Source organism: Dama dama, chromosome 25, assembly GCF_033118175.1.
Source record: "Dama dama isolate Ldn47 chromosome 25, ASM3311817v1, whole genome shotgun sequence".
Lineage (NCBI taxonomy): Eukaryota > Metazoa > Chordata > Mammalia > Artiodactyla > Cervidae > Dama > Dama dama.
In genome coordinates, this window is record NC_083705.1 from 50,007,846 (window position 1) to 50,025,781 (window position 17,936).

Here is a 17,936-nt window from a genome sequence, read left to right on the forward strand (position 1 = left end):
ATTATGTCTCCTGCATTTTTTCCCCTCTTAGGATTATTTCAGCAATTCTGTGTCTTTTATGGTTCCATATAAAATTTTGGATTATTGTTCTAGTGCTGTGAAAATTATCATTGATATTTTGATAGGGATTAAATTAAATCTGTAGATTACTTTGGGTAGTATAGCCACTTTTTAAATTTTTATTTTTAAAATATTTTATTTTGTATTGGGGTGTAGGTGATTAACAAATAATGTTGTGGGTATTGTCATTTTAATAATAATTCTTCCAATCTAAGAGCATGGAATATCTTTCCATTTTTTGAATTTCTTTAATTGTTTAATTAAATTTTAATTCCAATTCTTTCCTTACATTTCTTTAATTTCCTTTATTAATGGGTTACAGTTGTTAGAGTATAAATCTTTTACTTCCTTGATCAGCTTTATACCTAGGTTTTTTTTTTTGGTGCTATTTTAAAAGATGCTTTTTTTTTTTTAAACATTCCCTTTTTGACATTTCATTGTTAGTATTAAAGAAATACAACCAACTTTTGAATGTAAATCTTGTATCCTGCTATCCATATTGTCTATAATGGTTGGATCCACCAACAAATGAATGGATAAAGAAATTACACACACACACACACACACACACACACACACACACACAGGGGATATTATATAGTCATGAAAAAGGGCATCTTGTCATTTGTCACAACATGCATGGACTTTGAGCACATGCCTTATACTCAATAAGTCAGACAGAGAAACAAAAGTACTGTATATTCTTTGTGGATTCTAAAGAAGTCAGACTTAAAACCAGAGCATAAAATGGTGGCTACCATGAGATGGGGGCTGGGAACATAAGACAGATTCTGTTTAAGGTATAAACTTACAACAAATAGTCAATAATCTCAACAGATTTAATGAATAGTACTGTATAGTGAATATAAGCAATGATAGTATACTATGATCACCAAACTTTCTGAGAGACTAGAACTTAATTACTCTAACCACTAAAAAGAAAGGATAATAATATATGATATAGGTGTTAATTATTGTTGCAATGGTAATCATAGTATAATGTATAAATGTATCAAACTAGCATGTTGTACACCTTATATTCACACAATATTATAAAGCAAATATATTCAATAAAGACATTTTTAAATGGATCATAATCTTAATTACATCTGCCAAATCCCTTCTCAGCAATGACAAGATTAACATTTGATTGAATAACCAGAGAACAGATAATTCTTCCTATCACAGCCATTACCACACGGTTGGCTTCTATCCTTTATTACTTTGCTTTGGCCATGGTAGTATCTTTATGAATTCACTTTACACACTCCTTTGGAATTAGTGTTCTTGGTATAAATTAAATTGTGCAAAGGAAATCCTTCATGTAGGTTTGAAAAGTACAATTTAGAAGAAGATGCTGTTATACAGATGCTATAGCCCTTTGTGTATCACCTAGTAAAGTTGTTGTTATCCTAAAGCAGATTTCAGAATTTATGTTTAGCTTCCAAGGTGTCAAGAAACAATGAGAGTTGCATTGGCTACTTGATTTGACTCCATATTCCTTGATTTATAGCTTCATTTGTCTAGTCTTTAGCTTCATATTGTTTAGGATGCTACAGCAGTGGTACAGCTATGAGACCATAATGAACAGTCTCCAGTGATGGTTTGAAAGGAAGTAGCTCCCCTGATGAGCTGGTTCTCTATTCTTGGAGTCATTTTTAGAGGCTCAGACGTGAACATGCTTCTTTATTTCCTGTAATATTTTATAAGAGTCTATTTTTCTATGTTCTTCTTTATGCCTAAAAACATAGCAATAGTTTATAGCTCCTGTACTGAACCCTGCATGACACGGTATTTGATCCCAGGAATAAGTGCAACATAATAGATCCTTAAAATATGTGGCTTTGGTTTAGTGGCCAAGAAATAGGTGTAGACAATCTGATGCTGCAGGTTAGGACCTTGTGAGGCTTTGGCCAAACATTTGTAAAATTGTCACCTACAGTGACCGGAAAAGAAAATGTTCATAAGTGCCTGTAGCTTTGAGGGAAATGGTTATACAGAGCCATAATACTGGTATCATACCATACATTTCTAGCTGTTTTTAACAAAGTATTATATAAAAGTTAATCATCTGTTACAGGCAAGGATTTTTAGGTGTGTTGGCAGAGAGAGAAAGATATGGAAAGGTCTACAAATATGGGGTCTCACTGCCTTAAAAACCTATGGCTAATTCTGCTCCCAAAGAAACAGATATTAAAGCCAGTCAAGTAAACCAATAAAATAAGACAAAGCTAATGGAATTGTTAAGTCCAGAAAAGAAGTTTAGATATGGTTATTGGCATATGGAGGAGCACTCATGGAGGCTCAGACAGTAAAGAGTCTTCCTGCAGGGCAGGAGACCCAGATTTGATCCCTGGAATGGAGAGATCCCCTGGAGAAGGAAATGGCAACCCGCTCCAGTGTTCTTGCCCAGAGAATCCCATGGACAGAAGAGCCTGGTAGTCTACAGTCATGGATTCACAAAGAGTTGGACATGACTGAATGACTAACATTTTCATTGGCATATGGAACCAACTGCAACCAAATAGATCAACTGCTTAATATATTTTGAGATAGTCATATTACCAAATAAACCATTTTTTAAAAGCCTATGCTTTTTTTTCCCTTTTTTCAATTTCAAAAGTAACCTTCAAATTTCCAATGATGAGCAAAGATAAATAGAACCTATGAAGAATCTACTCTAACGTCCATTTCATAGATATTATTCCAGAATGCTGAGGCAGAATTTATATGAGGAACCCATTTAATTGCTAGGAAAGCAGTTTTGCAATTATAGGCCACCAGAAATTTTCTTCACTAGTGATCAGCTATCATGGAGTATCCTTAAAGCCTTTCCTTTTTAAAAAATTCTTGAATGGTAATTTTAATTATATTTGTCTTGTTCCTATTCCTCCCTGTACCTCTCAATTAAAGACATTATTCTGAAAATGCATAAGTAAAATGAATTATTTGAAACCTTAGTTTAAGTGTCTTTTTAAAAATTCATTGAGAACAATGAAAGTGATCAGTTTTATTTCTTAGTTATGTTTCTACATTAGAATCATTTCAATTTATTCTCAATTGCATAATTTATACAAGAGTTAAATTATCCATTTTGTAATGTAACCAACTTAGAGTTATGAATAATTTTAATAAATGCCTTGAATTATTCTATGATTTTGTGCCAAATTTATACAGTTTTTGTAAATGATGCCAAATGTTTCCCCTTTATTCCCTTAATAATTAAGAAATAGCAATAAAGAAATTCAACCTTTAGGTGAATCCAAACATCATTAGAATAAAACAGACGTTTTAGCTGTTTGCTTATTAAGTGATGCCATCTTGAATATTTGAGGGTTTCCAAGAGTTAATTTTTTTTCACAAACTATGAGAATCAAGATTCAGTCTTTGGTACAGTAAAGGCAAATAGATATCAAATTTTATATACCCATAACTTTTGGGAACCTGAAGAAACATATTTTTATTATGGTGATGTCATACTCATATCTTCTCTAAAAATCTTGAAATCTGTATCAGTTCAGTTCAGTCGCTCAGTCATGTCCGACTCTTTGCGACCCCATGAACTGCAGCACACCAGGCCTCCCTGTCCATCACCAACTCCCAGAGTCCACCCAAACCCATATCCATTGAGACGGTGATGCCATCCAACCATCTCATCCTCTGTCGTCCCCTTCTCCTCCTGCTCTCAGTCCTTCCCAGTATCAGCGTCTTTTCCAATGAGTCAGCTCTTCGCATCAGGTGGCCAAAGTATTGGAGTTTCAGCTTCAACATCAGTCCTTCCAAAGAACACCCAGGACTGATCTCCTTTAGGATGGACTGGTTGGATCTCCTTGCAGTCCAAGGGACTCTCAAGAATCTTCTCCAACATCACAGTACAAAAGCATCAATTCTTCGGTGCTCAGTTTTCTTTATAGTCCAACTCTCACATCCATACATGACCACTGGAAAAACAATAGCCTTGACTAGATGGACCTTTGTTGACAAAGTAATGTCTCTACTTTTTAATATGCTGTCTAGGTTGGTCATAACTTTCCTCCCAAGGAGTAAGTGTCTTTTAATTTCATGGCTGCAATCACCATCTGCAGTGATTAGAGCCCATAAAAATAAAGTCAGCCACTGTTTCCACTGTTTCCCCATCCATTTGCCATGAAGTGATGGGACCGGATACCATGATCCTAGTTTTCTGAATGTTGAGCTTTAAGCCAACTCTTTCACTCTCCTTTTTCACTTTCATCAAATTATTAATAAAATAATATCTATACTATTTATCCACTACAATGTTCTAGGCATTCTGTTAAGCATACTTAATATGTTATTTTAATCTACAGTACATCAATATTACATCAGATAACATAGTTAAAAGCAATTTAATAATTCCAGAGGTACAATATGAATCTTTAAAATGAAACATCATAAAAAATGAGAGTGGATAGAGATGAGAAAACAATAAAAAAATGAGAATGATTTTTACCTGTAGAGAAGATACTGTCTGAGTTTGCTTTTCTGTAACGCACCAACCATATAAATAGAAAACTGTGCAATAGACCCCCATGAGTCACAAAACTTTATGAACATTTTGTCAGTTATAATTTATCTATCTCTTTCAGCTATCTTCATGCTCCTTTAAGGGGAATAAAATCTTGATTTCTTGATCAGATTATTGGGGCAAATTTAGTTAAGTGATATTTTATAGAAGGAATTATCTTTATTTTCATATACACATCTTGCTAAAATTTTGATAATAATTTTGTTATTTGCCATTGAAATTCACCATTTTCTTATTTCCTAGTAATTTTACTGATGATTACAGTCTATATCCTTCCTTCATCAATGTTTACATTTGAATATTTCCTGTTGTTGTGGAGTGTGTCACTTGAACAGAAAACAACTCTCTCTGTCTCCAATGCTATGCTTCTAGGGTCACTGGAAGAAGGAATCTCCACTTAAAGGTATTTTGCTAATTTCTTAGGAATTGGGGAGGTTTTCTCACTTAAGTAGGGTCAGTAGGTCTGATAAAAAGTAAATATATGTATTTATTTTCAGTTTGCATTTCAATAATTATGACATAAATGAAAAACTAGTTACTTCAACTTGTATGGTATGTGTTTGGTTATATCACTGATTCATTTAGTTGTTCCAAAATTATTTATTAGTCTTCTGCCTTCTTTCTTGTTTTATGTAGTATAATGGATACATAGTCTTAAAAGGAATGTGGACTCTCTGTTTCCCTCGGTCACACAGGAGTGAACAGTGTCCTAGTACAGTCCTTTTAGAACAAATGGAACCAAGATATCAAAATAAGCAAGATGCTGTGTTAAAGATAGCAGCACAGTTCTGTGGGAACAGAAGGAGGGCTAAGGGAGATATTAATTTCAAAATGGAAAGAGAGTGGAAGAAGCTGTGAGGTATAAGACAAGTTTATAAAGGAAACATGAACAGATTTATGTGATCGGAGAGGCAGAGAGGATAGTATGGAAGAAGGACATCTAGTGCAGAGAAATGGGGTGGGGGGGGGAAGCCTGTTAGTGCGTTGCAAATATTTGGGGGTAAAATGGGATTTAAAATTACATTCTGAGGTAGCTGGACTTCAATGTATAGGACCATATTTTAAGAAACTGAATTACATGGCCAAATACAGTTAATTTAACCATGGTTTATGTGCCACGTAGTGCCAACTATGTTGAAAGATATGTATCATACTGAGCCAACTGACTTCATTACATTAAACTTGAGAGTGAAAAACTATATATATTCTATGATAATTCAGCTTGATTTTTCTACATTTTGTGCTGTCAAATCCTGGGGCCACAGCTAAAAGCCAAAGGGTTGAGGGCGTTTTCCCTTTTCCCCCTCTGAGTCTCTGCTCCATTCAGGGTCATTCTTTAGTGAGAGGAAAGAACTGCTGATGGGCATCCTGCAGCCTTGAGCACAGCTGGCGTCTGCCATACTTTGGTGCATATCCAAGAGCCTCACAGCGAAGCGACATACCAGGGACTTACACATGATTTCTCAGCTCCCTGGAGAAGTCTGAACTCAACAGAGTGGCAGAGGGCTCAAAAGGGAGGGGGCAGAAAGTCATTGTCGCGCATGCACGTAAATCTGCACCTGGGTCTCCATCCCAAAGCTGAGGTTGGTCTAGCGTCTGATTTCTTGGATCAAAGTATTGGCTTTTTGTTTTTTTCTGTAATTACTATTGTGACCATAGCATTTGCTGCAAGGATTTCTTTCACACAGCTTCCCATCGGCAGGTCTCAAGAATTGTTTATTAATGGTTGTTTAGAGAGAGAAAAGAAAAGCCCTCTGCATTCAGGATTGTGGTTTGCAAATGCTGCACCAGTGTCATTTATTGTTCTCTAGTTTCCCTGGTGAGGAAGAAATTTCATTTGGGTGTAATTTTGTCAGAGCTCTGGGAAGTGCTTACCACTTTTGACATGTAAGACATCACAGCTCTGGGAAAGAGCTGATTACCAAGTCATATTTGTTATGGTTTTCCAAGTGGCTGGGTATTTCTAAAGCATCCTGCCTCTCGTAGCTGTCCTCACACTGCTGCTTTAGAAGACTGAGTCCACGCAACATGGGAGCAGGCAAAGAAATGCTGCCAGTTATACAGAAAATTTATGCTTCCTAATAAGGAGAATCAGAAAGGGAGTCGAGTGCAGTGGTTCCACTCACTGGTTATATTGACATTTCCTTGAATTAGTCATTCTTCAACAGTGTTTTATTGTGGGCCATTTATTAAATGCTTAAAACCTAATTTCCTTAATCTGTGAAATGGAGTTACCAAGACCTTCCTCATAGGCATAATTTTATACTCTTGAAATTTTTTTTCAATGTATGTAAAGCATTTCTCTCAATATCTGTCATATAATTACCTCCCAGTAATTAGTAGCTCTTATTGTTGCATTACATAATTCCAAATGTTTCAGATCTGGCAGAAAATCTGGTTATGTATGTTGAAGAAATAAGAAATTAATAAGGTGTTGGAATACCTATTCCCTTCCCTTATAATGACAGTTTTCATTCATTTGCATTCTTCATTTTTCAGAAAAGAGATATATCATATCTGTTTTCTATATGGGGAATCGAGGCATTCCATTCACTGGTCTTTTTCAAATACAAAACTTACAGACAAGTGGAAAGTTTTTGTTTACTTCTTCTGTTCAAATTGCACTCTACAATTACTTTTAAATTACTTCCTTTGATAAATAGAAGAGTGGATTACAGAAATTTTAGCAAAGAAATGCACCAATTCTAATCCATTAAAAAGAAGTAGGAGCTGTATTGAAACAATCCTTGAAAGACCAGATCAACCATTTGTTAAATTGCTACCATTACTATTAGTTTTGATATCATGCTGACATAGTGTAGGGTGTTTGGATTTTAACTTTATTGATGAGGTTACTGGTAATTTACTTTCACAGCACCTTGCTTGATCAATGAATTTAGAACTAGAAAGCTTGCATTTGCCTCTGTAAATGTGTAAATCTGTGTGAATGTTTAAGTGTTGAGAATTTAAATACAATTAACTGGTTGACAAGAATTTGGCCAGCTTTGATTTCAACAACCATATTGTGGGTTTCAAGTTGGAATTTTAATGTGTCGTACTGAATGGTATCAGTCAAGTCAGTTGTGTGACTGGCCATCAACGCTCTGCAAACAACTCGTACCTGGCTCTGCTTAAACTAGCCCATTTATCATTGTGTAGCATGGATGTCTGGGATTATTTTACTTCCTTTTTAAGTGATAGGCAGTACTCTATTTAGATGAATAAAACAGTTAGAGGAAATTATCAGACTTTCTTCTCAGACAATCTGGGAGGTTATTACCAAAAACCAGTCCTGAATAAGGAGTAAGTAAATGATATAACCAATTACTATTTCAGATTTGAAATCTAATGTAAATGTAATATCACAAAGGCAAAAGGAAGGATCAGAATTTACACAAAAGGACTAAACAAATGAGTTGTTAGCTGAACTTTCTTTTGAGTCTGTGACCTTCCCAGTTTGCAACACTTTCATGAATGTAGTTAAATTTTATATTTTAAAAAAAAGTGGAGGAGGAAAAGTTAATTTAAGGCATTGCTGAAAGAGCATCAATCAAATAGTACCCGACTTTAATGCTAGAATATATCTGCACCCAGATGAGTTTTCAGATTTTAAGGATTTCCCTTCCCCTCAATGAACAATTATTTGTTGTTAGGATAAAGGGGCATTTTAAGACCTACTAATTTTTTAACGGAGGAAGATTAAGTAGGAAATAGACTAAAATCATTTTAATGCCTCAAAGATGTCAGTAATACTTTGTTCTAATAATTAAATGGTTATTATGATTCCTTTAAGGAAGCACCACAAAGGTGTGGGTCTACAAACTATGAGAGTCTATAGAAAGCTCTGGGTGACCCACAGTCACCCAAAGCTGCTCGAAATAGACCAGGCCAGAGCTGGGTTTAGAATACAGTGGATTCCCAAACAGTAAGGGAGGACTAGGGCTGACAGGCAGGAGGAAGTCTGATAAACTTATAGTGCTTACACAGGCCCCTTTTTCTTACTGATTTATTTCACTTGGGGACTTCTCAGAGCTTTAAAATACAGATGAGTATTATGAATTTCCAAGAAGGGAATGTCATATTCTATACTACCTAAATTTGGTCGTGAAATGATTTTATGTTCTTAATGGCTATGAATGTCTTACTGTTGTTGTTCAGTTGTTAAGTTGTGTCCAACTCTTTGAGACCCCATGAACTGCAGCACACCAGGCTTCTCTGTCCTCCACGATTTCCCAGAAAATGAAAGTCGCTCAGTTGTGTCTGACTCTTTGTGACCCCATGGACTATATAGTCTATGGAATTTACCAGGCCAGAATATTGGAGTGGGTATTCTTTCCCTTCTCCAAGGCATGTTCCCAACCCAGGTATCAAACCCAGATTTCCCACATTGCAGGAGGATTCCTTACCAGTTGAGCCACAAGGGAAGCCCTAGAATACTGGAGTGGGCAGTCTGTCTCTTCTCCAGTGGATCTTCCTGACCCAGGCATCAAACAGAGTCTCCTGCAATGAATGCGGATTCTTTACCAACTGAGCTATCAGGGAAGCCTACTATTTCCCAGAGTTTGCTCAGATTCATGTGCATTGACTCAGAGATGTCATCCAACTATCTCACCCTCTGCCACCCCCTTCTCCTTTTGCTTTTCAATTTTCCCAGCATCAGGGTCTTTCCCAGTAAGTCACCTCTTTGCGTTATGTAGCCAAAGTATTAGAGCTTCAACTTCAGCATCGGTCCTTCAGATGAATATTTAGGGTTGATTTTCTTTAGGAATGACTGGTTTGATCTACTTGCAGTCCAAGGGACTCTTGAGAGTCTTCTCCAGCATCATAATTCAAAAGCATCAATTCTTTGCCATTCAGCCTTCTTTATGGTCCAACTCTCACATCGATAGTTGATGACTAAGAAAAAAAAGTCATGGCTTTGACTATACAGATCTTTGTCAGCAAAATGATGTCTCTGCTTTTCAATACACTGTCAAAGTTTGTCATCATCAAGAGGCTATTTAGATCATCTGCTCTTTCTGCCATTAGAGTGGCATCATCTGCATATCTGAGGTTGTTGATATTTCTCCCAGCCTAGAATTTCATATGCTGTTCTCTGCATATACAGTAAATAAGCAGAGTGACAATATGAACATGTCTGTTGTTCCGTGTCTGGTTCTAACTGTTCTAACTGTTGCTTCTTGATCGGCATACAGGTTTTGCAGGAGACAAGTAAGGTGGTCTGGCTTATAAAATTATTCTTTTGTTGTGACAGAGCTGTTAAAATATGGACCTACAAAGTTCAAAGCCACTTTGTTGTTCTGTCACCAAGTCATGTTCGACTCTTTGTAACCCCACGAACTGCAGCACACCAGGCTTTCCTGTCCTTTGCTATCTCTCTGAGTTTGTTCAAAATCATGTCCATTTAACAGAAATCCTCCTGATAGTCCTAAAACTGCATGAGATTTTGCACCTGCTTGGGGATCCTAGCAAGATATAAGCCATATTTAAGTGATAGCAATGCAAAATGAAATATCAATGTGTTAATACGATATCTAGTATGAATATAAAAACCTATCTTTCACCATTCCTATGAATGAATTCAAGTGGAATACACTCTAAACCAATCAAATTGGCTTTATGAAATTGACAAGGCTCTAAGAATAGATTTAACTGTCCGTTGAATTATGTTTAATAAAAATGAGAACTAAGTTGAAATATGCTTTAATTGTCCACTTGCATTTTTTAGAAAAACATGTATTTCTCACAGATATATTAAAAAGTAAGAATAAGAATGCTTTGAAATATACTATATTTTCCCTGAAAAAACTATATACATATACATATCTCTACCTAAATATCTATTTATACAATTTTCAGAAAAATTTAAGAACATGATACCAGTTTTATCAAAAGGCATTTAAAATATTAATATGTAGGACTATTTGATTAATTAGTACAAAAATATTCAGAATTTCATTTCAAAATGTTGACAATTGTTTTGGTTGTAAGAGGATTCTCTGGAGGGCTGAGTGGCCCTGCCAGAACGGAACACATTTGAGAAATCTCAGAGGAAGCTTCATCCTCCAGAGATTTTCCGTTTGCTTTTCACTTCAAAGCAGTCAGGCTCAGCATCTTGATAACAAGCCAATGTGAACATCCAAACATCTGTGGTTTCTCTCTTCACATGCTCAGTCCTTTTGTTGGTATGTCAGAACACGGCACTGTAAATCATAAAGAAAATATTGCCCTTTAACTTATGTTTTAACTTCAGTACATCCCTCACAGAGTCAAATAATCATATTTATGTTACTTGTTCATGGAATTAAAGAAACCTTTAAAGCGGGATGGATCACAGAATCTGATTTTGCTGCTTTACAGGGAAAAATGGGGGCACAGAAAGATCGAGTAACTTGCCTAATGCCACATAGTGGGTAAGCAGACCAGCTCCGGCGCTCTCTCCTGTGCCCCTCTGCTCCTTAAACTCTTCTCTCCCATCATCGGCTGCTTATTGGCCATCTGCCTTCACAGCAGCACTAGGCCAGGCTCTGTGCCAAGGGATGTGGAATTCAAATATGATGTGATCTTATTGTGTATAAGAATAGCTAAGGCTATGTTTTTTCACCAAGTGTTTTTGAGGGTCATAGTGAGATCATTTATTTATAATGGTTAAAATTTGAGAGTTTCATATATATGTTTGCTTATGCAAAGAACACAAAGGATATAGAGTTAGAATAATCTTGCTAGTATATAATGTCTAAAGAATCAAAATAACCTGAGTAATTTTTTTTCTAATTTACTTCTTGCTGATGTATCATTTCCATACAATAAAATATTAAATTGGAGGGATATGTATCTGTGTGTTAGTTGCTCAGTCGTGTCTGACTCATTGTGACCTCATGGAATGTAGCCCGCTAGGCTCCTCTGTCCGTGGGATTCTCCAGGCAAGAATACTGGTGTGGGTTGCCATTTCTTTCTCCACTTGTATCTGCATATATTAATATATTATCTACATCTATATCCAAACCCATTATTGTTAGTCTGTCAACTGTCTGAAAGCTGGCCATAGAGATAACGCTTCTTAAAAAATAAAGAAAAGGTTCATTACAGTTGATTTACAATATTGTGTTAGTTTTCAGTTCAGTTCAGTTGCTCAGTCATGTCCGACTCTTTGCAACCCCATGAATCGCAGCAGGCCAGGCCTCCCTGTCCATCACCAATTCCCGGAGTCCACACAAACCTATGTCCATTGAGTCAGTGATGCCATCCAACCATCTCATACTCTGTCGTCCCCTTCTCCTGCCCTCAATCTTTCCCAGCATCAGCATTTTTTCAAATGAGTCAGCTCTTTGCATCAGGTGGCCATGGTTTTGGAGTTTCAGCTTCAACATCAGTCCTTCCAATGAACACGCAGGACTGATCTCCTTTAGGATGGACTTGGATCTCCTTGCAGTCCAAGGGACTTTCAAGAGTCTTCCCCAACACCACAGTTCAAAAGCATCAATTCTTCTGTGCTCAGCTTTCTTTATAGTCCAACTCTCACTTCCATACATGACCACTGGAAAAACGATAGCCTTGACTAGACGGACATTTGTTGACAAAGTAATGTCTCTGCTTTTTAATATGCTATCTAGGTTGGTCATAACTTTCCTTCCAAGGAGTAAGTGTCTTTTAATTTCATGGCTGCAATCACCATCTGCAGTGATTTTGGAGCCCCCAAGAATAAAGTCAGCCACTGTTTCCAAAGTTTCCATCTATTTGCCATGAAGTGATGGGACCAGATGCCATGATCTTGGTTTTCTGAATGTTGAGCTTTAAGCCAACTTTTTCACTCTCCTCTTTCACTTTCATCAAGAGGCTCTTTAGTTCTTCTTCACTTTCTGCCATAAAGGTGGTGTCATCTGCATATCCAAGGTTATTGATATTTCTCCCAGTAATCTTGATTCCAGCTTGTGCTTCCTCCAGCCCAGCTTTTCTCATGATGTTCTCTGCATATAAGTTAAATAAGCAGGGTGTCAATATACAGCCTTTACCTATTTGGAACCAGTCTATTGTTCTATGTCCAGTTCTAACTGTTGTTTCCTAACCTGCATACAGCTTTCTCAAGAGGCAGGTCAGGTGGTCTGGTATTCCCATCTCTTTCAGAATTTTCCACAGTTTATTGTGATCCACACAGTCCAAGGCTTTGGCATAGTCAGTAAAGCAGAAATAGATGTTTTTCTGGAACTCTCTTGCTTTTTGGATGACCCAGCAGATGTTAGCAATTTGATCTCTTGTTCCTCTGCTTTTTCTAAAACCAGCTTGAACATCTGGAAGTTCACGGTTCACGTATTGCTGAAGCCTGGCTTGGAGAATTTCGAGCATTTCTTTACTAGCGTGTGAGATGAGTGCAATTGTGTGGTAGTTTGAGCATTCTTTTGCATTGCTTTTGTTTGGGGTTGGAATGAAAACTGACCTTTTCCAGTGCTGTGGCCACTGCTGAGTTTTCCAAATTTGCTGACATATTGAGTGCAGCACTTTCACAGCATCATCTTCAGGATGTGAAATAGCTTGAAATTTCGTGTTAGTTTCAGGTGTATGGGGCAAAGTGAATCTGTTACACATGTATCCACTCTTTCTTAGATTCTTCTCCAGGGTAATGCTTCTTTACTCCTAAATCCTTAAATGTGAATTTCCCCTAAAGGAATAATCTTCTCTATCATTACTCCATAAAAGTGTCTGAATAGGATAGCCAACATTTTAGCCCAGGACATAACTATGTAGGAGCAAAATTACCTACATGATTTATAATCAAGAAGTATATACATGCATATTGTTATTTAACATATGAAAATAGGTGATCATTTGAAATTATATTTTATTCTTTATTAACTTTTTTGCTACATAAGTGCTATTATTTAAATAAGACTCATTATCAGTGGCAATTAGTAGTAATTAATGTTATTAATTAATCTAATGATACCATGTAAGAAAATATTATATTTTATCATGTTTCTTTTTGTCTTCTGATACAACAATTAACCTAGTTTTAAAAGTATTTATTTGATATTTATATCTCATAGGCTACATTATTGAATATTTTTTAGTAGGTAAATGTAAAATTTAAAAAAAAAGAGAATGTAAAAACAATAAGGCTAATTAAACAGGCATCATCTATACTTGCTAAAAATAAAAATGACTTTTTTAAATTCACGTGGTACAGTAAGATATTTTCAGTCTTTTATACGGTGGTAAATCTGAATGTCGTGAAGGATAACATTCATTTTATCTTGTAGCTCCACTTTGGTCCAGCCTATATTACATTCACTCCTGATGTCGGCTCAATGCAATGACATCAAGCTAGAATTACTTTCACAGAAGCGTTTGATCATGAATACTTAGAATTTTTTTAAAGGATGTGTCCTTTTCATTATAGGGGACTGGAATTAAAAAGTAGGAAGTCAAGAAATACCTGGAGTAACAGGCAAATTTGGCCTTGGAGTACAGAATGAAGCAGGGCAAAGGCTAACAGAGTTCTGCCAAGAGAACTCACTGGTCATAGCAAACACCCTCTTCCAACAACACAAGAGAAGACTCTACACATGGACATCACCAGATGGTTGAGAACGAAATCAGATTGATTATATTCTTTGCAGCCAAAGATGGAGAAGCTCTATACAGTCAGCAAAAACAAGACTGGGAGTTGACTGTGGCTCAGATCATGAACTCCTTATCACCAAATTCAGACTGAAATTGAAGAAAGTGGGAAAACAACTAGACCATTCAGGTATAACCTAAATCAAATCCCTTATGACTATAGTGTGGAAGTGAGAAATAGATTTATGGGACTAGATCTGATGGACAGAGTTCCTGATGAACTATGGACAGAGGTTCGTGCCATTATACAGGAGACAGGAATCAAGAGCATCCCCAAGAAAAAGAAATGCAAAAAAGTAAAATGGCTGTCTGAAGAGGCCTTACAAATAGCTGTGAAAGGAAGGGAAGCGAAAAGCAAAGGAGAAAAGGAAAGATATTCCCATTTGCATGCAGAGTTCCAAAGAATAGCCAGGAGAGATAAGAAAGCCTTCCTCAGCAATCAATGCAAAGAAATAGGGGAAAACAATAGAATGGGAAAGACTAGAGATCTCTTCAAGATAATTAGAGATACCAAGGAAACATTTCATGCAGAGATGGGCTCAATAAAGGACAGAAATAGTATGGACCTAACAGAAGCAGAAAATATTAAGAAGAGGTGGCAATAATACACATAAGAACTGTACTAAAAAGATATTCACAACCCAGATAATCACAATGGTGTGATCACTCATCTAGAGCCAGACATCAAATCAAGTTTTGTCATTTCTAAACTAGATTTTTGTTGTTGTTGTTATTGAGTTATAAGACTTATTTTATTTATTCTGGGTACCAGACCTTGTCCAATAGATCATTTGCAAATTTTTCTTCCATTCTCGTGAGTCATCCTTTTACTCTCTTGATAATATCCTATGATATACAAAATTTGAATTTTATCAAGTCAAATTTATCCATGTTAAATCTGTTTCTTGTGATTTGGGTGTTATATCTAAATCTATTACCAAATTCAAGATCATAAGTATATATCACTGCATTTCCTTCTTAGAGTTTTATAAAGTTTATAGTTTTATAGAGTTTTATAGTTTTAGCTCTTATATTTAGGTCTTTAACAGCTCCTGTGTCAATGCTTGCATATGGTGTAAGGTACAGTTAGTACTTAGATTTTCACTTATTTGTAATAGCAGATTTTTAGACCGGTAGGAATTAGCTTCCAGCTCTTCAAAAATATTCAATCTCTGTGTATCTACAAGTTGCTTCAGTTCAGTTCAGTTCAGTCACTCAGTCATGTCCGACAATTGTGACCCCATGGACTGCAGCACACCAGGCTTCCCTGTCCATCACCAACTCTTGGAGCTTACTCAAACTCATGTCCATTGAGTCGGTGATGCCATCCAACCATCTCATCCTCTGTTGTCCCCTTCTCCTCTAGCCGTCAATCTCTCCCATCTTCAGGGTCTTTTCCAGTGAGTCAGTTCTTCGCATCAGGTGGCCAAAATGTTGGAATTTCAGCTTTAGCCATCAGTCCTAGGTATGTTTCCTTCCCCAGGTTAGGAAAGTTTTCAACCATTAATGGGTCAAATATGTTTTCTTCTCTTTCTCTCTTCTTATTCTGGGATCCCCATAGTGTAAATGTTAGTACACTAGATGTTGTCTCAGAAGTCCTTTAGATTAACTATGCATTTAAAAATTCCTTTTTCTTTTTGCTGATTTGATTGGGTGATTTTCACTGTTCTGTCTTCTAGCTTACTCAAGCATTCCTCTGTATCACCTAATCTTCTGTTGATCCCCTCTAGTATTTATTTAATTTCATTCATTGTAGTTTTTAGCTCTGATTTTTTCCTACATTTTGGCATATGTTTTGAAAATTCTTTGAGGTAGTTCTCCCTTTGTTCCTCTGTTCTTGCCACGAGTTTGGTGAGTGTTTTATGAATACTCTTTCAGGTAAATTACTTACCTCCGTTTCATTTTTTTTTTTCTGGGTTTGATTTTGTTCTTCTGCTTGGGACATATTTCTTTTTCTTCTCATTTCACTTGACTTTCTCATTTTGTCTTTATGAAATTAGGCAAAACTATTTCAAGACTATCCCAGTCTTGAAAGCATGTCCTTGTATAGGAGCATCCCTTGCAGATTACATGCGCCCAGTGGCTTTGGTGGGAGGGTTGGAGCTGAAATAAACAAGGGCCAGGGCTTCTCACAGGGTGCACTGGGGTCCACCATCTTGATGGAGGTGAGGTGGGTTAAACCCAGAGGAGCTCGAGCTGGATTCCAATATGGCCCAGTGCTTCTAGCAGGGTGTGGTTGAGGCCTCTACCTTGGTGATGATGCTGTAACCAGAGTGTGGAGTGGGCTGGGGCTTCTCTTGGGGCAAGCTGATGGGGTTAGGATGGAGCCAGGGTTCTAGAACTGGAGCCTGTTGTGAGCTGGGTCTCTGTCTGGGGTCCTCTGGTGGCTGCTGCCTTGAAAATGTGGTGGAGTTGAAAGTTAGTGCTGGCTGGGGTCCTGCTCAGACAGTTTTGGCAGGCCAACTAGAGTTTCAGGTGCTTTTAAATTCACTGCCTCTATTCTGGGGCTCTGGGCTTGTAAAGAATGGAGTCTCAGTTTTCTATGAGCTTCTGGATCTCCTGATTGTAAGAATTGTTGGCTTTTAAAACCAGTTATAATCTCAGGGCTTAGTACCTAATGTGGAGCTTGAACACCTCCTTCTTAGTAAAGATCTCCAAGTTTGTGATATTCCCTTCTTTTAAGTTGTCTATCAGAGATGTGTGTCCTGATTAGACCACTCTCTTCCCTTCCCATCCATTACACTGTTTTGTTTGTTTGCTTTTTCCCCTTTTTATATCCTTATTTGTTGAAGAGGTGTTCTTCTAGATATCAATTTGTTCTCAGAGAGAATTGTACTATATATAGTTATAGATTTGGTGTATTGATGGGAAGAGCTGAGTTCAGGGTCTTCTAACTCTGCCATCTTGATATTGCTAATGATGAATGGTTAACATAATGATCACAATCCATGTACTTAGCACACTTAAGTCACATCATTCAGAGTCTTTCAGCAATGAGTAAGTCATACTTGAGACTCACAAACCATAATTTTTAATATCAGTGGCCAGGGGTTAAAAACAACAACCTTGAATATGGAAGGGAGATAATTATGCTGTATTCATTTCAAACAAAAGCAGTATTGCTTTAGTTCTGCCCCAGTATGGACTTTGTAATTCCCCCCCGCCCGCCAACCTTCTCCATGTATCCTCAAAAGCAAGTGTACTTTTGTGACTTTTTGTGTCTAGGGAAGTTTTTCTGTTATATTGAACCCTCTCTGGTAACATCTGTATAGTCCTAGGCATAGTAGGACAGATGATCACCCTACTTCTAAATCAGGAAGAGTCTTGATACAACACTACTATTAAATTCACAGACTTCATTTACATTTATCAAACTATTCTTAGTTATATTCTTGTAGATAATGTTTCTTCCTTTCTCCTTCTAGGTCCAATCCAAGGATGTGTGTTCTTTATTTGGCATGTCACTCCAGCCTTCTTTAAAGTGGAAATGTTTCCAGTTCCCCTTTTCTTGTGTGACCTTCACTTTTTCTTTCTTATGAAAGAACTGAATTTGATGTCTTCCTCCAGTCAAACTTAAGCCATTCATTATTTGCAGAAATTCCACAGAACAGATACTGTGCTAGTCTAAGATGCCTCACTTCAGGAGGCACACACTGAGGACCTATCCTGCTGATGGTGATGATAACCTTGATTACTTTGTCAGTTTCACGTCTTC